Source organism: Maniola hyperantus, chromosome 10 (assembly GCF_902806685.2).
Source record: "Maniola hyperantus chromosome 10, iAphHyp1.2, whole genome shotgun sequence".
NCBI classification, from domain to species: domain Eukaryota; kingdom Metazoa; phylum Arthropoda; class Insecta; order Lepidoptera; family Nymphalidae; genus Maniola; species Maniola hyperantus.
This window is the reverse complement of record NC_048545.1, coordinates 1,601,444-1,626,548: the sequence shown is the minus strand read 5'-3', so window position 1 is coordinate 1,626,548 and position 25,105 is coordinate 1,601,444. Positions and strand designations below refer to the sequence as shown.

General features: G+C 37.4%; 1 protein-coding gene across 3 annotated transcripts in view; it reads left to right on the top strand.

Annotated features, from left to right (window-relative positions):
* The first annotated feature begins 21,248 nt into the window (after nucleotides 1–21,248).
* Nucleotides 21,249–25,105, top strand: part of LOC117985879 (scavenger receptor class B member 1-like) — a 72,288-nt gene continuing 68,431 nt past the window's right edge. For 2 of the 3 annotated variants that reach the window (XM_034972684.2, XM_069501398.1), the window contains exon 1: nucleotides 21,249–21,389. The gene's annotated coding sequence lies outside the window, so the exon portion shown is untranslated. Of the gene's footprint in view, nucleotides 21,474–25,105 lie in introns of all 3 variants that reach the window. The other variant, XM_034972685.2, reaches the window with a different exon arrangement.

Below are 25,105 nucleotides of genomic sequence, written 5' to 3'. Positions count from 1 at the left end.
TTATTTTTATTTTATTTCTAACCACTGCTTACAGCCACTATAGAGTTCATAGTTTATACTTTCAGAACAATTAGCTATTGTTTCCTTGCAGTATAATGAACAATCAAGATAATGTTTTGTATGTTAATTGCGTAGGTATACCTACATTGCTGCTGCAATTTATGGTTTATTTCAAATTCAGTAAGTAGCCTACTACTAAGTGATGAACATCGGCCTTTAGAATGACATTTCATCTTTGTAGAGCGTTGTCTCTGTCACTCATACCCATGTGACGCTTTGTCGGTGTTGACGACCGAGACAGTGCTCTACAAATCTGCTGTCTGATCTAAAGATCGATGTTCATCACTTTTGGCCGCGTACTGTACTTGATTTGTTCAAGATTTTGAAATACTGTAGGTAGCCTAGGTATTTATGGATACTAAGCTCATTTCAGACTACGGGATTATATTACGTATAGTCCGGTCAAAATAGACATTCAAGGTTACAATAATTCGCGAAGGGCTAATAATTGGTTCGAATGTTGGAAACAGTGAACACCGATATTACAAATGAATTGTGAAAAGTCTACTACCACTAGCTTATGTCTACATCATAATAGCTATCTGCATGCCAAATTTCAACCCGATCTGTCCAGTGGTTTGAGCTGTGCGTTTCCAGTAGGCCGATTGTCTAAAACCTGCATCAATCATTATTACAATCTCAATTGTTCTGATTGGCTGAATTTGTGAGATTCTTGTTGCAACAATGCATTGTGGCCAATAGTGAGCGAGCGTTAACCAATCAGTGATGATTGCGATCGTGATATTGTAGCTGTCACTCTCCCGCAATCGCGCAGCTGGGGCCCTACCGCGGTTGTTTGACAGCTACAATGTCACGATCGCAATCATCTCTGATTGGTTAATGCTCGCTCACTATTGGCCACAATGCATTGTTGCAAGAAGAATCGCACAAATTCAGCCAATCAGAACAATTGAGATTGTAATAATGATTGATGCAGGTTTTAGACAATCGCCCTGCTGTTCGACGAACATGACGTAACGCACAGCTCAAACTACAGAGCGAACTTCGCTCTGTCCGACCTTTGATAGACTTTTTGTAAGTGTGCGCACCGCACACAGTGGCTGCACAGGAGCTAAGCTGGAATTTCAAAATACTAAAATTTGGCCTTGAATTCATTTTTTTTGCGTACTCCGTCGTCCAAGTACGTACCTACATTAAAAAAATTTGTTAATCAAGTTAAAGTAGTTTTGTGCTAAAATAGCAAACATTTGATTTCAAAACATTGCTGAGACAAATAAACCAGGCGCATTTTTTTTAAACCAACTTCATTTAATAATAATAAAATATTATATTTTAACGACTATGCTATTAATTCAGAGTACATTTATTGGTTCACAGTACATTTTCTTACACTTAGGGTCGTAGAAACTCAAAATACTATTTCGACATTTTTGTTTAAAATTTATGTTTTTTCCTATTCCGTTTATCCACCCTAAATGGTCACCCTAGGGTGTATACTCGGAAATGTGTGTCTGTCTGTCCACCATGGACTAAAAAGTATAAATATAAAGTATTCGCTGTCCGGGATGGACAGATGGACATATGTTTCCGAATATACCTTCACCGTGGAGGGTCTGTTTTAGGGTGGATAAATGGAATAAGCCGTTTTTCGTTATTTCGTTAGATTTTAAATCAGTGCGATCAAACATAGAAGGAATCACTAATTTATCAAAAACTTTTAAGTAAAATACATAAATAAAAACATTTAAGTATAAACATAAATAAAAAAAAGTATAAATACATAAAACATATAAGTTATAAATTATTAGGTATCATCTGGAGATCTAAATCAAACACAACTCTGCCAAAAGTTTATTAACCAAAACAACATGATTTTTTGGGTTATAAGCGGAAGCATTTTAATAGGAACGTCAATCAATTCCTAAATTTTATATAATACTATTATGATTATTTAGCTATAATTCATTTCCGTTTAAGGCTAGACTGAGGATGTATCATTTACCCTTACTCTTTAACCTTGTTATGAAGTCATCTATTCTTTAGCACCACATTCAAAGATCTTGATAAAGCTATCGCAAATGAATCTCTTGACAAATATTAATGTTTATTTGTTTTTTCTGACCTTACTTGATGGATAAAAATATGTATCCGTGAACTAATGAATTAAGATTATTGTAAGTTGAGACATTAGGTTATGTTTAAATGGTTTCTACGAAGTTACGTACTGAGCATGTAGGTAGTCTACTTGAGTATAATACTTCATGTCTCTAACAGTTAAGGAAAACATCATAAGAATACTTGCGATTTCTTCATAATGTTCTCAAAATAGTATGAAGTCTGCCGATTCGCACTTTGGCCAGCGTCATGGACTATGGTCTAAATCCTTTTCATTCTGAGAGAAGACCTCTCTTCAGTAGAGAGCCAGCGGTAGATTGAGAGTTGAGACGATAAGGGTATAATATACAAGTATGTTGTAAGTATAGTGAGCAAAGCTAAGTTTTTTCAAGCAAATTCGATTATTCAGTATTGAGCATCATGATCAACCTATTGCCGGCTCACTACTGAGAATTTGTCTCTTCTCTCAATGAGAAGACTTTGGCCGTAGTCTACCAAGCTGGCCAAGTGCGGATAGGCAGACTTCACACATCTTTGAGGACACTATGGAGAACTTTCATGCATGAAGGTTTCTTCACGAGGTCGTTAAGATGTAAGTAATCAAGACCTTAAATTGCTTGAAAGGTCACAGATGCGAAACCCCGGAACAGAAAATTGAAGTCTTTAACCACTAGGCTATCACTACTTCAATTATTACCAACATCAATCAATATATATATATATATATATATATATATATATATATATATACTTATAATAAAACTGTAACAGGTCAAATTCTGTACATTGAAGATATTTTGAAAATTTTTTTTCGACGGCACTCTATAATCGATACTGAACCCAAAACTGTGATTTTTTTCATTTTTGTCTGTCTGTCTGTCTGTCTATCTGTCTGTCTGTCTGTCTGTCTGTCCGTCTGTCTGTCTGTATCACGGCCGCGCATCACGCTGAAACTACTGAATGGATTCCAATGAAACTTGGTACGATTTGAGGTCATACTATGAGGAAGAATATAGGATACTTTTTATCCCGAAATTCAGCATGGTTCCCGTAGGAGAGGGGATGAAAGTTAAAATATATACCGAGTTGTAATTCATTAACGCGTAGTCCGATTTCATTTATTCTTTTTTTTTTTAGAAATGGGATATTTTAAAAATTGTTCCGTAAATATTTCAAGGTCATTGGTTTTTAACCGACTGTCAAAAAGGAGGTGGTTCTTTTTTCTACATCGATTTTTTCGAGGTTTCTGGACCGATTTGCAAATTTTTTTGTAAATCAACAAAAAAAGTTTTCGTGGTGGTCACATAAAAAATTCTGGATTCAACTCCTTAATCCTGATGCTGCAGGGTTACTGCCCGCCTGAGTTATCAAGATTCAGGAAGTGTTCATAGTGAATTCATATTGTAGGTACCAAGCAACGACTTTATTCTCAGACTTCAAGTCTCAACTCCTCAACCCTGATGATGTAGGGTACAGCACTCCTAAACTATAATGTTTCAGGAACTGCGGATGATGCAAAATTATTTTAGGTACCAAGCATAGGCTACATCATTGAACTTCGGATCCTAACTCCTCAATCCTGATGCTGCAAAGTACTGAAATCCTAAATCGTGGGGATTTTAGAATTTCTGATAGTGAATTGATATTTAAAAAAAAAAAATTTGAATCGACTGTTAGGCGGAACGAAGTTCGCCGGGTCAGCTAGTTATGAATACATTGTTATCTAAGCCTCCCGGATTAGAAGTGCTAATTCTTATGACATCAATGAATGTTGTTTTAAGAAGTAAAACTAGCATTTAGGTGGAAAATGAAAATCACAGTTAATTTTATTTACTCGCTAATTAATTTTTAGGACACAGAATTCAGAATTGGTATAGAAGCGGTAAAAAAGTTGTCGAGTGTGATTAGCTGATTACTGATTATAGAAAACTACACGTGAGCACCTGCGCAGACGAGGTAAGTACTATTGTCAACGGATGATAAAAAATAAAACACATAGAACTGCATCGCGTAATGCACACCATGGACTTGACATAATGTACGGCAAAAACCGTACTAAAAGATGCCGGATTTTGGTCCTCCGACGACCTTGTTTTGTGGTTCTTTGCTCCCACAGGTCCTTAACGGTTTATGCCACCTTCCTAAATAAGACGTCTTAAATGGTATAGTCACCGTCAAACTAGCCAACTTTGCCACTCCATGACACTTTGCCCAAAAAGCAACTTAAAAGCAAACTCGCTATGTATTTTTTTTGATAAATCAACTTTTAAACCAAAATTTATTCGATTTTGATGGCGGGCAAAGAAATCCGGATTTAAGCCAACAATCCCCACACTGATTTTTATAAATAGCTTTTTGGGCAAAGTATAATTGAGTGGCAAAGTTGGCTAGTTTGACGGTAACTATACCATTTAGGACGTCTTATTTAGGAAGGTGGAATAAGCCCTTTACTGTAAAAGCAACGTTTTTTCATAGTTGAATTGCTGCTAAAGATTGTGTGCGTTCGAATTATAATTCTAAACATCAGCAACATTTATCGTTGTAATGGACATTTTCTTCATTTCTATTTCTATTTTCTCAATTTAAATTTCTGTATTTTAGAATTATGTACGTTTTAATATTGATGCTGTGGTTTTAGGCTGACGCATTTGCCTTTGTGGCACCTACCTGGTGGTAAGTTATTGTGATGATTCAGCCTAAAATAGGAAGAAACGCTCTCAAGGCTGTCTTACGTCGCAGTAGCAACGTGCGACAATGCAACATGCTACAAATGGTTAGTTTTGCGGTCTTCTTTCATAAAAGAAAAAGCTGACTGACTCATCTATCAACGCACAGCTCAAACTACTGGACGGGTCGGGCTGGAATTTGCCATGCAGATAGCTTTTATGACGTAGAAATTCGCTAAGAAAGAATTTTTAAAATTCAACCCCTATAGGGCTTTGAACTTTATGTAGTCTAAATGGACAAAGTCGCGGGAATAAGCTAGTTAGCAATATGCAGCAGTCTATTTTATGACCAGACAACATCGTGCTGTAGAATTGGAATATTACGGTACTTACAACAGTCTAGCCGATGATTCTTTTATAATTTTTAGTCATATACGAACTAGCCCTTGGCTGCAATCTCGCCTGGTGGTAAGTGATGGTGCAGTCTGGATGCTGGGTTCTACACTCTTTGGTTTCTACACGGCATCATACCGAAACGTAAATCACTTGGCGGCATGGCTTTGCCGGTAGGGTGGTAACTAGCCACGGTCAAAGTCTCCTATCAGATCAAACCGGAGAAAATTTAGAAATTATAAAATTCCAAATTTCTTCTGCCGGGAATCGAACCCAGGAACTCCCACTAATAAGACATCACCCACAACGATCACCACTGTTTTCCTTTTGAGGTATGGAACCCTAAAATCGAGTCCAATCCGTCTGTATGCGTCGGCCATTGCCATGGCCAAGTCTCCACGAGCGTAAGATTAAGTATTTCCGCTCATTCAAGTTCAAATAATATGTACTGTGTAGTCCGCAACATCGAACAATTGCCACGCTCTGTAAAGTTTTACTCGTGTATGTTGGTGTCGATTGTCATTTCAACTGATAGATGACATTTGTATATCAAATCTTTGAAAATGGCAACCGCCGAGTTTCTTGTTGGTTCTTCTCGGTAGGAAAGGTATTCCGAACCAGCGCTAGATGCAATAAAGGAGATACTTATCTGAATAACTCTTTTTGTATCTATTTCTATTGTCTTCCAAACCACACAATGTCTGCAAAATTGCAACTGAATCGGAAAATAGTTGGAATAATAATTGTAGTTGACAATTTAGACGGAATGACAACATAGAATAATAATTAATAAATTATTAAAAAACCTTTAATATATCGCTTATTGCGTTTCTCCGCCCTAAAATAGCCACTCTAAGGTCTACACTCGATAAAATGTGTCCATCTTTTCAATCCAAGCTTCAAAATAATACACAAATTCTGTTAATCCGCCCCGTCCGGGGTGGATAGACGGACACACTGTTTCCGAGTATACACTCTAGGGTGGTTGTGTAAGGGTGGATAAACGGAATAAGACAAAAATATAAAGAAAAATATACTTAAACAGATAAAGCTAGGTTCGAATTGAAAAGTACGACGCATTTAAGTACAACGCGCATTTGTTATCAGGTAAGTTCTAAACTACAAAATAATACACACATTCCGTAAATCCGCCCCATCCAGGGTGGATAGACGGACGCATCGTTTCCGAGTATACACCTTAGGGTGGCTGTTTTAGGGTGGATAAACGGAATTAGAGAAAAATATTTGGAATTGAGGAGTACGACGCATTTAGACACAATGCGCATTTATTATTAGGTGAGTTATCTATACAAGCCGTGTAACTTAGAACTTATGAAAAAATGTTAGTCGCATGTTTTTCAAATTCTATTAGCACTTTGAATTTCCCGTTGCCCAAACAATATTATGGTATAAAATTCGCAAGTTTATAATTGTACACAATATGTGCCTACTAAAGATGGGCGTTATTGGCTATTTACGGCAACGGTTAATCAACAGTTACTTAGTTTCAATACTGATATTGTTAACCGTTGCCGAATATCGGTATCAGAGTTGTGTTTCAACTAATTTAATATGCGCAACGCGCAGCGGTTTACGTAGTAGTAACTAAGCTAGCTGCCGTATCAATACCGTCTGTATAGCTAGCGCGCGCATATTCACTAAAATAAAACCAATTTTACTTTCATGAATATCTTAGAGTAATCACAACCTTAAGTTCATAGCAGTAAAGTTTAATTTGATCATTGACATAGGTCAAACTATAGTGGACGCCTGCACGAATAGTTTGCCACAGTCCAGTTAACCAAAAACATTTCATGAAGATTGATAAACCAAAGAGGACCTTATCTCTATTACTCTAAGGATAACTGTATTTAGAATGATAGATCAAAGTGTAATGGACAAGTACTTGTACAGTTAAGCCTTAGCGTAATAGAGATAAGGTCGGCTTTGGTTTACCAAGTTCTTAGTTACTAAGCCGGTAGCCAATAACCGCTCCTTCTCAGCTTTCAGTGAAAGAAAGAAAAAGAAGGCATAATTATTGCGTTTCTAGTTACCAAAAAACCAAACAATGCATTGTCAGTTGCCAGTTGGCAGCGTTGCGTTGTCAGGTGGTTCGTCATAGATGATAACTGAAAACCGTTGCTAGCTACGACAATAACGCTACGGTACGCTATAGGCACGGCAGCGGTTTTCAGTTAAGTTAAGCTATAGCGGACACATGTCTAGTGCCTACTTGATATTCCGTGTCATCGATATAAATGACAAGATATGGTCAAGCGAACAAAAATTTTCACGGTTTTGGGACCAACTAAATCAGCGCCACCTCTTAGATACTAATGAACGACCCGTTTGAAATCCAGACGTCACTGAGGTTGCATTGGTGCTAAATATTAGTCAATGGTCCGTGTAGAAATAGCAAGTAGATGTTATTAATCGACTACTAAGTACCTATACCTACCTACACTTTTTTGCCTTTAAACATCACGCAGGAAATCCCCCCTTGACGACCTCCCTGGCGCAATAGTTAGTGCTGGTCTTATAAGTGGGCGGTCCAGGGTTCTATTTCCGGCAGAGACTTCAATTGAAGGAAAACATGCCTGCAGCGAGTTCTCTATGTTCTTCAAAATATTGTGTGAACTGTGAAGTCTACAAATCCGCACTTGGTCAGCGTGGTGGACTATGACCTATACTATCTATTTTGAGAAGACACCCGTGCTCAGTAGTGAGCTGGCGATGGGTTGATGATGATGAAATCCATACTAATATTATAAATGCGAAAGTGTGTCTGTCTGTCTGCTAGCTTTTCACGGCTTAACAGTTTAACCGATTTTGATGAAATTTGGTACAGAGTATGGTATGGCAGATGGACATCAGTCTATCAATTACTTGCTTGCTTGCTTGTTTGAGCTGTGCGTTGATAAATCAGTCAGTCAATCAGCTTATTTTATAAGAGACTAGCTTATGCCCACGACTTCGTCCGCGTGGACTACACAAATTTCAAACCCCTGTTTCACCACCTTAGAGGTTGAATTTTCAAAAATCCTTTCTTAGCGGATGCCTACGTCATAATATCTATCTGCATGCCAAATTTCGGCCCGATCCGTCCAGTAGTTTAAGCTGTGCGTTGATAGATCAGTCAGTCAGTCACCTTTTCCTTTTATATATTTAGATTTGCCGCTTATTTCCTGGTTTTCATGGAGAATTTTTCACCAAGATCTTTTGAGTAATTCTTTTTTGACATCTACCCACTTACATATATACCTTGATGCCAGTGGCGTGCACAGGATTTGAATCCAGGGTATGCATTAGTTAGGTAGGAACCTGTTTTACTGGCAGGTTATAATGAAAAATATGCATTGAGCTATTACAACTGGGCAAGCAGTGCATTTACGCCTTTATGACCTGCACGCCACTGCTTGATGCCAGTGTTAGAAGTGGATAATACATAAGGGGAAACATCTAAAGTACTAGGCGTTATCATCATGATCAACCCATCGCCGGCTCACTACAGAGCACAGGTCTCCTCTCAGAGTGAGCAGGGTTTTTTTTTATTTTTTTTTATTCAGATACAAGTCAGCCCTTGACTGCAATCTTACCTGATGGTAAGTGATGATACAGTCTAAGATGATAGCGGGCTAACCTGGAAGGGATATGGCAGTTTTTATTAAACCCGTACCCTTTGGTTTCTACACGGCATCGTACCGGAACGCTAAATCGCTTGGCGGCACGGCTTTGCCGGTAGGGTGGTAACTAGCCACAGCCGAAGCCTCCCACCAGACCAGACCAGAAATTTAGAAATTATAAAATTCCAAACCCCTGCCAGGAATCGAACCCGGGACCTCCCACTAATAAGACCACAGCGCTCGAGACTGCGCCAGGGAGGTCGTCAAATTTTTGCCCATAGTCTAACTACACTGCCCATGTGCCGATTGGTAGACTTCACACACCTTTGAGAACATTATGGAGAACTCGCAGGCATGCAGGTTTTCTCACGATGTTTTCCTTCACCGTTAGAGCGAGCGTTGTCTCTGTCGTTGAGACCGACAAATTGTCACATAGCTGGTATGAGTAACAGAGACAGCGCTCTACAAAGCTGAAATCTCATTCTAAAGGTCGATGGTAATATTTCTTGCCGGTTATTGCACCTTTTTTTTTTCTTTTTCGTTTGGGGAGGAGGAAAATCCTCTTGGATGCCTCCGGCATGCCCGACTCCACAATGGCCTACGGACTAAAAACCTCCTCCCCCCCCTCCGCTCTATCTTTCAGGTAAAACCTTTGCATTGTATCTGAAAGATGGCTGTCTTTAGAGTTTAGTTACTGCACCTGTGTCCACGTCTCTGTCATAACTTAACTCGAGGTTTAGAATTTCCAGAATCAGATCATTAGTTTACCGGAGATTATCCTCTAGGTAAATCCAAATTTACAAATTTTACCTCTTTTTACCATAGATAGATAGAATGAAAATATAGAAATCTATAATAGAGTCGAGACACAATGGATGGATAAAAAACCCAAAGAATGCATATTGCATGACGTAAGTATATTTTTACTAGATGATGCCCGCGACTTCGTCCGCGTCGGAACTCTTTAATTTTCCGGGATCAAAAGTAGCCTATGTCCTTCCCCGGGATGCAAGCTATCTCTATAGGTACCAAATTTCATTAAAATCGGTTAAACGGATGGGCCGTGAAAAGCTAGCAGACTTCTACATGTCTGTGAAAGTCCCATCAAAATAGGTTCAGCCGTTCCGAAGATTAGCCCGTTCAGACAGAGACAAAAAAAAATTAAAAACGTGTGATTCAGTTATGGTACAGTTCAAATAACGATATGAGCTTAATATGAGGTAGTTATTTCGAAATTACAGACAGACGCTTCAATTTTATTTATTAGTAGGTAAGTATAGATGAATCACGTCGTGATTTGTTATATTATGTATTTGAACATGCATTACTTGGCAATATTTACTCTCTTTTGTGACACATCTGAAATTTCCAACATTGATAGTAAATAACCATCATGATACGTGTCTTCATCTGAAACGTGAGTCTTTTGCTAACTTTAAGAAGGACTTACCAGGTTTTGATGGTTTTGATGATCATCTGTGAGTCATCTTGACATCTGAATTACGTCGAGTCACGAAATCGACGCAATTTAGATGTCAATAAATCTGCCACACCCATTCCAGGTTAGCCCGTATCCATCTTAGATTGTAGGTATCATTATTCACAAATTACCACCTGCCCCCCTAGCATGGGCAGGAGACAAAAATTTTATCCCCCAATTATATCCACTGACGAGGGATAAAATTTACTTGTCCACCTCTCAAAGCACGGCAACAGGGGAGAGGAGAAGTTTATCCCTAATTCGGGGACAATTTTATCCTCGACATTAGACGTGGGTTTAAGTTTATTCTCATAGAACTTAAAAAATCAAAACATGTCTCGCGGTACCTGTTGGGTTTAGGTTATGTTTGGGTTGTGTTTGGGTTATGTTTGGGTTGTGTTTGTGTTATGTTTGGGTTGTGTTTGGGTTATGTTTGGAATATGGTTGGGAACCCCAACATAAACCCAACATAGGTCCCAAATACCAATTACCATTAACCCAATAAAGGTAAAGGAAAAGATCCAAAAACCGAAAAGTCCCCCGTTTTATTCACTGTGGATAATTATATCCACCCGTGAGCCCATGCTCGGAGAGTGGATAAAGCTGTCGGAGGGGATAAAGATTTTATCCTTTCCCCCGGGGAGAAAATTATATCCCCGCCCATGCTAACCCTGCAGGTGAGATTGCAGTCAAGGGCTAACTTGTATCTGAATAAAAAAAAGGTAATGATGATGGTAAAGTCCAGTTAGACGATGTAAGGAAGCATGTCATGTCATTAGAATTTATCATAAGTTAATAATGTCACCTTGAGGATGCCGACCGTAGACGGAGTAAAAAATCTAGACAAAGGAACGTTTGCTTTCTCATTCACACTAAAAAGAGGGCACAGATAAAGTTACTAATGTGATAAACAGAGACGCAGCTAACCTATTTTTCGTCCGTTATCGTTAACCGATTTTTTTCAAGGAATACAACTTTAGTTGCAAAACATACTTTGAGAATTCGTGGCGTCATTATATTTCTCATTAGTTATTTACTTGTTTTCACATACAAAACGTTTAATACAAATATTGACTACTAAACAATGGTAATTGTCGTGTTATTCATCGTTACGTCGTGCTATCTGACACGCGGTTACACAGTACTTTAGTCTAGCTTTTTTAGTCAGTCTACGATGCTGACGTTACTTATGTGGTTGTCATTATAATAATTACGGCAGCCCTTATGTAGGAACATAATATACAGGAAGAAAGTCGAAATTATTATAAGTATATAATTTAATCCATCACTTCCGATGTTGGGTATTGAGGAAGGATGGTAATTGATCGAAACTTCTAGTCTTTAGAAGATAGAACCTGATTCTACTTGACATTTATGTTTTTTTAAATTTTTTTATGAAAATAATACAATAAAACTTAAAACTAGCGTTATCTAATTACTAAACAAATCATGCCCGCGTGGAATGGTGCCAAGAATATTGACTGCATTTCTTCATATTTTATTTATAAATTTTTTACGAGACATTTCACTGCGATTAATAGCCTCATCTGGTGATAGAAGGGCTGGCTCATTCAGTCAGTCAGTATTTCCTTTATATATTACTTAGATAAAATTTTGCTGGAAGACTGAATTTTTGTCTACCTGTTGCCGTTATATATATATATATAATATATATATAATCAGTGGCGTGCACAGTGTTTGAAGCCAGGGTAAGCATTAGTTAGGTAGGAACCTATTTACTGGCAGGTCATAATGAAAAATATGCGTTGAGCCATTACAACTAGGGTAAGCAGTGCATTTATGCCTCTATGACCTGCACGCCACTGTATATAATATATAATAAAATAAAATATATATAATAAAATAAAAGATATATATATAATAAAATAAAAAATAAAAATAAATCAATAACGAGCAAGCACGAGCATACGTTTGCTGTATGGGGCCCCCTCAAATATTTATTTTATTCTGTTTTTTAGTATTTGTTAAAATTTCAACTGTCTAACTATCACGGTTTATGATCTCATAAACCGTGATCGTTAGACAGTTGAAATTTTACACCCTAGTGATAGACGGACAGACAGCGGAGTCTTAGTAATAGGGTCCCGTTTCACCCTTTGGGTACGGAACCCTAAAAAAGAATATTCGAGCGAAAATGTCTTCGGCACTATGCTTAACTTGGGTAAACCTAGGTTTGTTTACCTACTCGTTTCGTAACATATAAGTTAACTTAATAACTGACCTATATAAATACATTGCCGGTATAATGCGTAAAAAATGACTACTAACGTGCCATTTTAACTGTTTGTGTCAAATTTCATGTCAAAAGTACAATTTTAAAGGTGAACCGTACGGTTTGACATGACAGTTGACCCATAGATTTAAAATGGCGCATGAGAGGCCATTTCGTACGGTTTCGTACATACCTAATAAAATAGGCTTTGAGGATGTTTACTTCGAAAAAATTACATATATCCCCGCTATTGACATTGATTTATGAATACTTCCGATAACTAATATTATTGTAGTAGGAATTTTTAGATCGGCCTGCCTAGATTAGTCTGTGGAGTTTAAGGTCGTGCAAATTTAACGTTCACAATGTCAAGTACATTTATTTAGCGGTTGTTGTGATTGCACAAAAAAATTGCGGCGACAAATTCAAAAGGTCAACGTTTGATAATAGTTCATGCGGGAAATGAAAAAGGCTTTGTACCCGGTGCCTCTATATATATAATATATATAAAAGGAAAAGGTGATTGACTGACTGACTGATCTATCAACGCACAGCTCAAACTACTAGACGGATGCAGATAGCTATTATGACGTATGCACCCGCTAAGCAAGGATTTTTGAAAATTCAATCCCTAAGGCGGTAAAATAGGGGTTTGAAATTAGTGTAGTCCAAGCGGACGAAGTTGCGCTCAAAATCAACGTGTTATTTATTATAAATACTATCTGTCCCGGCTTACTCACGTTTGTAGTTGTTGTGTTATTTATTGTACCAAAATTAGGAGCTAAATAATAGTTAATATTAAAACGCAACCTAAATTCCTCACGATAAGTAAGTATTATAAACGTGATATGTATCGTGTTCATTGTCAGCAAGTTTACTAAAGCATAACACCCGTATTTAGGAGTTTTAAGTGATTTAAGTGTTTCTAACTGATTTTGCGAATTGTTTATTTCGCCGTTGCCCTAAACAGTGAAGTTAAACAAGTAAAGTAGATGTTCATAGGCACCGATTCCTGTGTCTTTCTCTGAACTAAATTTAGAGTATCTGCATCCTTTTCTTTTTAACAATGCTAAAAAGGAACAGAACATGAACTTCACATTTAAAGACTCTAAATTTTAGTGCACGCTACAAATTTAAACATTAGGCTCGCGACTGTGCGCTAAAATCACGGGTTTTAACATCTAAAAATAAAATTTAAAACTGTCAAACTGCGCCTGTCCTTTTCATATTACATTGGTAAGAAGAGGACGCGAATACCTACTCTAAAATTAGGTTGTGCTCAGAATCGGTACCCTTATTATAATGAAAATAAATAAATACTAAAAGCCTATATTACCAATCGTTAATTCAATACATACAAATCAAATCAAATAATTTATTCAAAATAGGTAATAAATTACACTTTTTGATTGACATTTGTTGGATTTGTAAGATATAGTGGTGATAATTTTTACGCAAACTTAAAACTAAGGCTACAAGGGTTCCGAACGCGCCCAGGTCTGAGAAGAGCCCACAACAAACTCAGCCGGGTATTTTTTTTTATTATCACCACTTATCAAAAACACAACTTATTAGAACTGTCATAAAGCTGTTAAGCAACTCATTCCCAAGCCTTCTTATCATTTAAATAATCTTTTACATTGTGATAGGATTTTTCAATAAGTTTAAACGTTTTATGAAAACTTTGAACTTGTTGAGAGAAATCTCCAACATGGCTTCTGGAAGCTTATTATAAAAACCTATAGAATTACCAACAAAAACTATACAATAATACAATATTATTATTGTATAATAATACAATAATTCATATAGGTACATACTTAGTTCAGTCATCGATGTAGTTCAGTAGGTAGGTACAAGCATTATTATTTGTTACAATTCAAATATAACTATAGTTTACACAAAAATAGTTAAAAATAAAGTAGGTAAGTACCTGGTATATATAAAATAAAATAAATAAATAAAGCCTTTATTCCAATTCAATCATAATGTGGTTTTTATACAATTTGTCACAAGAATTGCAGTTGAGTTACTACTATGACTATTAGAAGTACTTACATATTAAGATTAACTAATATTTAACACATTATTACAAAATTCAGTTAATAAAAATGAATAAGAAATAAAATAAAAATGAAAATACATAGTCTTAGATTTATAATAATATTGTGATTTTGTAAGGACTTATGTCAAAACAAATTAGAATATTAAGTTAAATTAGGTAGGTATATAATATAAAAGTCAATTATTATTTTTAGTCAGCCAATTAGATTATATAAGTTTAATGTCATTCACGAACTTCGCTATGTCATTGGAATACCCATTTTTGAGCATATGCCTCCTCCATCCATTTCCATCTGTCCCTATCTCTCGCCAGCCTGGTCCAGTGGCCCTACCGCGGTTGTTTGACAGCTACAATGTCACGATCGCAATCATCTCTGATTGGTTAATGCTCGCTCACAATTGGCTACAATGCATTGTTGCAACAAGAATGGCACAAATTCAGCCAATCAGAACAATTGAGATTGTAATAATGATTGATGCAGGTTTTAGACAATCGCCAATGTAACATGGTATATACCTAATAAGTAATAATTAAGTATTATATCACTTTCAATATCCACTATCCACGTCGCAGCAAGCCACACCATTACTTAATATTTAAGTTATTTCATCAAAATCCGCCGGTTACGCGATAAAACTGGCGTTATGATTATTATATTAGGTTTACAAACACGAGGCGGCCTACTGTTGCAACTGGTTACGAAAGACGCCGGTTGTTAGGCGGTACCACAGAGTACCAAACACACTGACAAGTTCCGAAGATAGGTTTAGTAGGGTCTTTACGCACTGCATCCGATCCGAATCCGAGAATTCCCGATCTGAAGTAGCCTTAGTGGATCCAAGATTTGACGGCTTCGGAAAACTAATTCTGTCCCCCCGTACGGTATTTGACAACTAGTCAAATCAGTAACTTTTTATCAAACGTCAAAATGCGCGCGTAGTATGCGAGATTCTATAAAATACCGGTGTGTGACGTCACAATCATTTGACGTGCTTTTTTTAGTTTAATCGATAATTTAAAATGGTTGTTACACTTAAAACCAACAAAGGACGTGGATTTTACGTATTTTGGAAGACCCTCTATTTAATAATTACTGAGAAATAATTTATTTTTGATGTAGTCAAATACCCAATTGTGTAAGAATAACTAACCATTTAATGGCTATCGCAATGGTCAAGAAATTCTGCCCTTTGATTGGCTGTGAAAAAAATTAAACAGCGAATCAACTAATCAAAGGGCAGAATTTTTTGACGATTGTGATATCGATGAAATGTTTATTCTTACACAAGCGGGGGGCTGACCTAATGAAGAAGAAATAAAGAAAGAAAAAACCTTTATTTCTTAAATGATGCCACACAGCATATATTATGTTATACCTACGCCTCCTCCACTTATTCATTAAAGACAGCAGAAGAAGCGCTGGAATAATATGTGTTATGTGTGACACAACCTGAAAAACCCGGCCAAGTAAGAGTCAGACTCGCGCACCGAGGGTTCCGTACTACAGTCGTATTTTCTTTGTAGAGCGTTGTCTCTGTCACTCATATCTACATATATGTTTTGTCGGTCGGTTTTTTTTTATAGAGATAGCGAGCAAACGAGCAGGCGGGTTACCTGATGTTAAGTGATTACCGCCGCCCATGAACATTAATTGCAGCACCAGAGGAACACGCATCGGCGCGTTGCCGGCCTTTTAGGAATTTGTTGGTCCGCCGCTTGAATAACCCCATGTTGTAATCTAGTGGGAACACCGCCGATGGGAGTTGGTTCCACAGTTTGCACGTGCGTTGAAAGAAGGATCTGGCACAGCGGACGGTCGAAGTGCACCAGACACCCAGGTGGTGAGGGTGAAATTCCTTACGGTGGCGCGCGGTGCGGTTGTAGAAAAATGAGGGTGGGATGATGACAATTCTCTACAAATCCGCTATCTCCTTCTAAAGGTCGATGTACATTATTTTCTGTCGCGTACTGTACATACCTACCTACCTACTTAATTAATTAATTATTGTCTCTGTTGAGATTGATTGCCGTTGCCGAAATTCGGTAAGGAGGAACCTCTTTCAGAATTTCGTAGTTGTAAGTAAACTTAAAGTACCGCTTCTATGGAAGCATACATCTAGTGCCTACTTCGGCAAGTATATGGCGTAAGTTAAGTAAAACCCCCATTAACGATGTCCTATGTACTTGGAAAGGATGTGGAGTTTACAAACACTGTGCAATCTGAACGTCCGCGTCGTCGAATGGCGGATTTACACAATTTGTCCTAGAATTTCTTAGATTATTAGCCCATATCTCTACTGTAAGGATTTTAATGAATGAATTCAAACCTACCTATAGTACACGACACGATTAAAGAATGTAGAATGGTATCTATCTAAATATATAAAAAGAATAGATGACTGACTGAGACTGGCTGATCTATCAACGCACAGCTCAAACTACTGGACGGATCGGGCTGAAATTTGGCATGCAGATAGTATTATGACGTAGGCAAGGAAGGATTTTTGAAAATTCAATCCATAGGTTGGTAAAATAGGGTTATGAAATTTGTGTAGTCCACGAGGACGAAGTCGCGAGCATAAGCTAGTTATGTATAAAAGGAAAAGGACTGACTGATCTACAGCTGATCTATCAAAAGCACAGCTCAAACTACTGGACGGATTGGGCTGAGGCATGCAGTTCCCGTAGTACAAGATTTTACGTTTCACCAAACCAAACCAAATTCGAGAGTCGAAATACTTCCGCGTTACAGTAAACTGGATCTTAAGTGCCTTGTTTTAAAGCTCAAGTTTGTCTACACTTCTACAGCCAGCGCTCCAAGCGGAAACATTGCGAAATTAAAATCAGTGGCATTGAATATTTGACTTCAATTCAAGGCTGTTTAGGTCCATTTTACTGTAACGCGGAAGTATTTCGACTCTTGAATTTGGTTTCGTTTGGTGAGACGTAAAATCTTGTACTACGGGTACAATTATGACGTAGGCATCCGCTAAGAAAGGATTTTTGAAAATTCAATCCCTAAGGGGGTGAAATAGGGGTTTGAAGTTTGTGTAGTCCACGCGGACGAAGTTGCGGGAATACGTTAGTTTTTTAATAAATGTTATTTCAACCTTTATTATTCAGCTAGTGGCTAGTGCAGACGCTTAATGCTTAATCCACAGTGACTGAGCGTCGCCGGATGTTCAGATGAGTAATTTGTGTGGCCAATAAAGTCAGTCAGTCATACATCAAATTTTCAGCAGATTTCGCATGATTAGATTGACGTAAGCTCTGAGCTTTCTTGGTGGTCCGACCTTTGAAGTGTGTTTCAAATCAAAATCAAATCAAGCAGCCTGTTTGCGTCCACTGCTGGACATATGCCTTCCCATGAGCACGCCACAACACACGATCCTCCGCCTTCCTCATCCACCCACTTCCCGCTATCTTCTTAAGGTCGTCAGTCCAGCAGGTTGGAGGTCGTCCCACACTGCGCTTGCTGATACGCGGTTTCCACTCCAGAACACGCCTGCCCCAGCGGCCATCGGTTCTGCGGCAGACGTGGCCTGCCCACTGCCACTTCAGCTGGCTAATTCGTTGGGCTATGTCGGTTTATGTGTGTTTGTTTATCGACCATGAATGACTCATGCAAGCGAAGTGCGGATCGACAGACTTCACACATCTTTGAGAACGCTATGGAGAAGGACAAGTGTACTGCGTGTCCGTGATCGAACTCCCGACCTCCTGAATAGGAGGCGGACGTCTTCATCATCATTAATTTTCAGGACTTGAAAGCATTCGCATGGTCATGACGTACCTAGCCTCTGAGCTTTCTTGGTGGTCCAACCTTTGAAGTGTATTTATTGACCTCTAACTATGACTCAACCCCTAATCTATCACCGCGAATATAATTATCATCATAATCGGCTCACTACTGAGTACGGGTCCCCTCGCAGTATGAGAAGGGTAAAAGCCTTAGTTCACCAAGCTGGCCAAGTACGAATTGGCAGACTTCACACACCTTTGAGAACATTATGCAGAACTGTTATAGGCATGCAGGTTGCCTCAAAATGTTTTCCTATACCGTTAAGGGAAGTGACATTTAATTAGTTAAAACGCACATAACTCCGAAAAGTTAGAGGTGCGTGCTCGGGATCGAACCCCCGACCTCCGATTAGAAGGCGGACGTCCTAGCCACTAGGCTATCACAGCTTTAGTAGAGGTCAGTGTTAATAAATATATTGTTTTGCTTGACGTCATAGTTTTTTTATGATGAGAGTATATTAATATGTACAGTTGTCGCTTAAACCCTTACAAAAAACAGGCTAAGTGCGAGTCAGGCTCGCGCAATGAGGGTTCCGTACTATAGTCGTATTTTTTCGACATTTTGCACGATAATTCAAAAACTATGATGCATAAAAATAAATAAAAATCTGTTTTAGAGTGACCTTTCATAATTGATACCCCACTTGATATAGTTACCTTACTTCAAAAATTAAAAATACTAATTATTAGTTCATGTCCACCACAAATTCACGGTTTTCAGATTTTTCCCAGGTTTTTTTTTTTTGATATAGTCACTCACTTCGAAAGTTGAAAATACTAATTATTAGTTCATGACCACAATTTAATTTTTTTTGTGTGATCTAACCCTAAATTCACGGTTTTCAGATTTTTCCCCAAATGTTAGCTATAAGATCTACCTACCTGCCAAATTTCATGATTTTAGGTCAACGGGAAGTGCCCTGTAGGTTTCTTGACAGACCGACAGACAGACAACAAAGTGATCCTATAAGGGTTCCGTTTTTCGTTTTGAGGTACGGAACCCTAAAAACATGAAAGACGAACTTCTGTTGTTTTCCATGCGATTAGCTTTGGGGACAAAAACTTGCGTTAACCAGACACAATGTAGCAGTTCTAGGACTTCTTCTGATTCACTGAATTGACGCAATATGAATTAGCAAGATTTTCCTAAACTTTTTTAGGGTTCCCTTGTAAACAATAGTCTAGTCCAATTGACGACCTCCCTGGCACAAGAGCTGTGGTCTTATTAGTGGGAGGTCCCGGGTTCGATTCCAGGCAGGGATTTCGAATTTTATAATTTCTAAATTTCTGGTCTAGTTTGGTGGGAGGCTTCGCCCGTGGCTAGTTACCACAATACCGGCAAAGCCGCGCCGCTAAGAGATTTAGCGTTCCGGTACGATGCAGTGTAAAAACCAAAGGGGCATGGGTTTATTAAAAACTGCATTACCCCTTCCAGGTAAGCCCGCTTCCATCTTAGACTGCATCGTCACTTACCACCAGGTGAGATACCAGTCAAGGGCTAACTTGTATCTGAATTTAAAAAAAAATCGAGAAAGAGACTCGGTCAAAGTCTTCCAATAGTGCGTGTTGCCAGCGATGACATAATGAATCTGGGATAAGTTCGCTGTAAAAGTTTACTTGAATAAAATATATTCTATTCTATTCTATCATCAGCAACAAAGCTGGATTCAGCCCTGGATGGGCCTCGGCTTGCTCAAGTAAACTTCGCCATCGGGGCCGGGGCCCCGAAACCCTCATGTCCGTCTCCACTCCGTCGATTCAACCTCTAGGTTTTCCTCGGCCTCTAGGTACCTCTGGTTTGCTATCCGACAACTTTTTCGGGTCTCTTGTGTCCGCTCTGTGTTGAGCAGTCTCGCAGATCGGAGACGCGCAAGATGTAGTGAGACAATCACTCACTAATCCGAAACGCAACCAAAATTATGTAAGGAAAAGCAAACGTTTTTCAGGATTTTTGGAAATTTCACCTCTGCACCGATTTTCCCAAATTCCACTCGAGTGAAGCCGAGGAGGGTCAGATACTCAGATAGGTAGATTAGATACAGATTTCATTAAGGTAACATGCCTAAAAGTACCTTATCTTTGACTTTATCCCCTTTCATCTTCAGACAAAGACTACTGATTATGAATAACAAAAAAACAAAATTTATACAATAAATAGATAAACACGTAATCTACGTCAGAGAAAAAACCGGTGCGAGTCAGGCTCGCGCACCGAGGGTTCCGTAATACACTCTACAGTCGTGTTTTTTCGACATTTTGCACGAAAATTAAAAAACTATGATGCATATAAATAAATAAAAGTCTGTTTTAGAATGCACAGCTGAAGCCTTTTCAAATGATAACTATCTTTGAAAATTGAAAATACCAATATTTGCTCATGAACATATTTTAAATTTTTTTTTCTGTGATGTAGCCACAAATTCACGGTTTTCGGAATTATTACTTTAGGTACTTGTGCTATATAAGACCTACCCACCCACCAAATTTCGTGATTCTAGGTCAACGGGAAGTACCCTATAGGTTTTCTTGACAGACACGACGGACAGACAGACAGACAGACAACAAAGTGATTTTATAAGGATACTGTTTTTCCTTTTGAGGTACGGAACCCTAAAAATACCTAAAGTTCATTCGGTTAAAAATCTTAATTAATATTTTAACTACCTAGTAGGAACACGACCGGGCAATCTATGTATTGTTACTTAAAGTTAAATTAACCACATTCTTAAAGATTTATCATGCTACGCATCTACATTCTACGTCAATGGGGAAGCATGGTAAAAACATACTATATCTCTAAAAGTTTGTCAAGTTTTAACAGTTTATATACGATATATCAATGACATTCTGATTCAGTGTTTTGCGCGCGCGCAGTATGCTTGCTGCCTTTCGCTTAAACCGATGGTGGTTTAACTTTTAACACGGTTTATATTGTGTGAACGGATTTTGTGTATTAGTGAGTTTATTATTGAACTGTGGTTTAAAATTAAATGTAAGTTGGATTTTAATTTTATGTGGTTAAAAATGGTGGTGGTGAATTGATGGTGATTTTTTGCCGTGGTGATAATTATTTATGGTAATTTATAATTTTTTGATCGTTTTGTCGTTTTTTCTATGTTGGGATAAAATTGTTGGTTAGATAAAATTGTAGCTACTTAGTTAAATTAAAATAAAATAACTATCGGCGTAAGTTAATAAAATTAAATGTAGGTAGTTATAATTTAATTCATGAATTTGATTACATTCATTATAGTAATTTATTTTTAATCTACCTACTTAGTTTATTTGTTATTTTAGTGCACGGTATCTGCTTGTTTAGATTTTGTACGCAATGAGAACGTGCGGAAAAAGATAGTTTTTTATAAATCGATAAAAGTTTTTTTATAGAAATAATAAATGCACTATATTTTGGACATTTGTATTTGTGTGCAATAGGTATATTGTACAGGATTAATCTACAAAAAACGTGCCTCACGCGCCATTTTAACTTTTTGTGTGTACGATTTTGGTCCTTATTAGGGTTCTTTACCTCAAAAGGAAAAACGGAACCCTTATAGGATCACTTTGTTGTCTGTCTGTCAAGAAACCTACAGGGTACTTCCTGTTGACCTAGAATCATGAAATTTGGCATTTAGGTAGATCTTATAGCTGACATTTGGGGAAAAATCTGAAAACCGTGAATTTGTGGTTACATCACACAAAAAAGATTAAATTGTGGTCATGAACTAATAATTAGTATTTTCAATTTTCTAAGTAAGATAACTATATCAAGTGAGGTATCATATGAAAGGTCTTCATCTGTGCATTCTAAAACAGATTTTTATTTATTTTTATGTATCATAGTTTTGAATTACCCTGCAAAATGTCGAAAAAATACGACTGTAGTACGGAACCCTCATTGCGCTAGCCTGACTCGCACTTGGCCGGTTTTTTTACGGACTATATAGGATTTTGTTTAATTGTTTAAAATTAAAAAAAAAGAGTAAACTTACTAGGTATTTAATAATTAAATTTAAATTCAAAATTCTTTATTGCGAAATTAGGTATTAGATGTCCTTAGTTTGCCTTCACCGTTATAGCAAAATATAAATTGACCTGTAGCCATCTTCAGTATACAAACTATATTATCTGTGCAGTTTCATCTATATTGGTTCTGTAGTTTAGCCATGAAAAGGTATTTATAATTATGTAGATAAATAACAGTGTCTACCTGGTAAGTGGTAAATCCAACTGGTATTGGTATATACCCAGTCATCATAATATTCATGAGGACTGCAACCTTTAACGGTGCGAAATTCATGACAAAACACAAACACTTAGGTATAGGTAGGTACTAAATAGCATATGTCGGTCAAGTGCAGAGCGGCAGAAAATAATGTAAGAAGGTACATCGACCTTTTAAAAGAGATAGCGGTTTTGTAGAGCATTGTCTCTGTCGTTGAGACCGACAAAACGTCACATAAGAAATCACATCATTGCCAGACACTTTAGAATCGTGGCAACCCCCTGCCAGACACCCTTAAACTTTAACAATTATACTTTAAAGGGGGCTGTCACGACATTAAGTGTCTGGCAATGCAAGCCATAATTTCTGTTACTATTCCGAAGAAAATATTTAAAAAAAAATTGATGTAAGATTTTTTACACCTTTATTTCCTACCTGTTATTTCCAAAGGCACCATGATCTCCAAAATTCACAGTCGCAGATCGCTCCTGTTTGAGTTGGTAACGAAACGCACAGAAACTTTCAGATTTTATAAAATAATAAAAGTCTGGCACGCGCTGGCTCTTGTTCAAAGGCAATTAGTTATATTTAACAATTCCTAGCCATTTACAAAGTAAATGTGTTTCATCTGTGAATAAATATTACTTATGCAAGTTGTAACTAATAATCATATTAGTTACAACTTGCATTTATAAATAGGCAAAGTAAGCAATCAATGCGTTCATCTGTAATTATTATTATCCATATAAACATGCGAAAGTATGTTTATTTGTTGGTTTGTCCTTCAATTACGCCGCAACCGAATACAGATCGACGTAATAGAATTAAAAATAGTGAAAGAAATAAACGTTTTTCTTTCTTTCTTCTTCCTTTCTTTGATAGAATGCACGAATGTAATATAATAGAATGACATACATACGCTACTTTTTGTCCCGGAAGAAATTTAATTTAGAAAATCGATGTGTACCCATACTACATACTAATATTATAAATGCGATAGTGTGTCTGTCTGTCTGTCTGTCTGCTAGCCTTTCACGGCTCATCCGTTCAACTGACTTTGACGAAATTTAAGAATAAAAATTACAGAGATGGCTTGCAAACCGGCAAAGGACATAGGCTACTTTTTATCCCGGAAAACCAAAGAGTTCCCACGGGATTTTGATAAACCTAAATCCACGCGTACGAAATCGCAGGTATCCTCTAATCCATACTAATATTATAAATGCGAAAGTGTGACTGTCTGTCTGTCTGTCTGTCTGTCTGTCTGTCTGCTAGCTTTTCACTGCCCAACCGTTCAACCGATTTTGATGAAATTTGGTACAGAGTTAGCTTATATCCCGGGGAAGGACATAGGCTACTTTTTATCCCGGAAAATTGAAGAGTTCCCACGGGATTTTGATAAATCTAAATCCACGCGTACGAAGTCACGGGCATCCTCTAATATAATATATAATATGTGTGTACATATATAAATATATTACATTAATCTTTGTGAATTGAAATGAATTAACTCGGCCATTAGTTAAAATAATATATTGGCACGTCTATGTTATCTTGAAATTCATTTATCTGTAATGTTACGCAATTTCACACGTACCTACAGACACTGCAGACCTTGGTGTTTCAAAACTTATGCAACAAACTGCAGACATGCATTCCTTTTAATGCATTTTTAGGGTTCTTTAGCAAAACATGGAACCTTTAAAATTAAACGTATTAATATAATATACACTTTTCTTTTGTATTTAAGTAGTGTTGAAATATTGACTAATAAATTCTAGCCCCATAAAAAAAACCAGCCAAGTACGAGTCAGGCTCGCGCACCGAGGGTTCCGTACTACACTCTACAGTAGTATTTTTTCAACATTTCGCACGATAATTCAAAAACTATGATGCATAAAAATAAATAAAAATCTGTTTTAGAATGCACAAGTGAAGACCTTTCATATAATACCCCACTTGATATAGTTATCTTACTTAGAAAAATGAAAATACTAATTATTAGTTCATGAGCACAATTTTTTTTGTGTGATGTAACCACAAATTCACGGTTTTCAGATTTTTCCCATAATGTCTGCTATAAGACCAACCTACCTGCCAAATTTCATGATTCTAGGTCAACGGGAAATACCCTATAGGTTTCTTGACAGACAGACAGACAGACAACAAAGTGATCCTATAAGGGTTCCGTTTGTCCTTTTGAGGTACGGAACCCTAAAAATGAAATTATTTAATTAATGAATATCATACAGTAAAAATGTCAGACATCGAATCTGCGATTGAATGAGGCAAGTTGGATTTAAAACCGGTATAAGATCGCAATACAAACTGCATTTATCAGCTACTAGCTGACCCGCCCCGGCTTCGCTCGGGTGGAATTTAGAAAATCCATAAATTTCCAAAAATACATATTTCTTCATTTGTTGCCGAAAACCCAAATACCAATTTTCATGTAAATAACTTGAAAAATGACGGACTTTCAC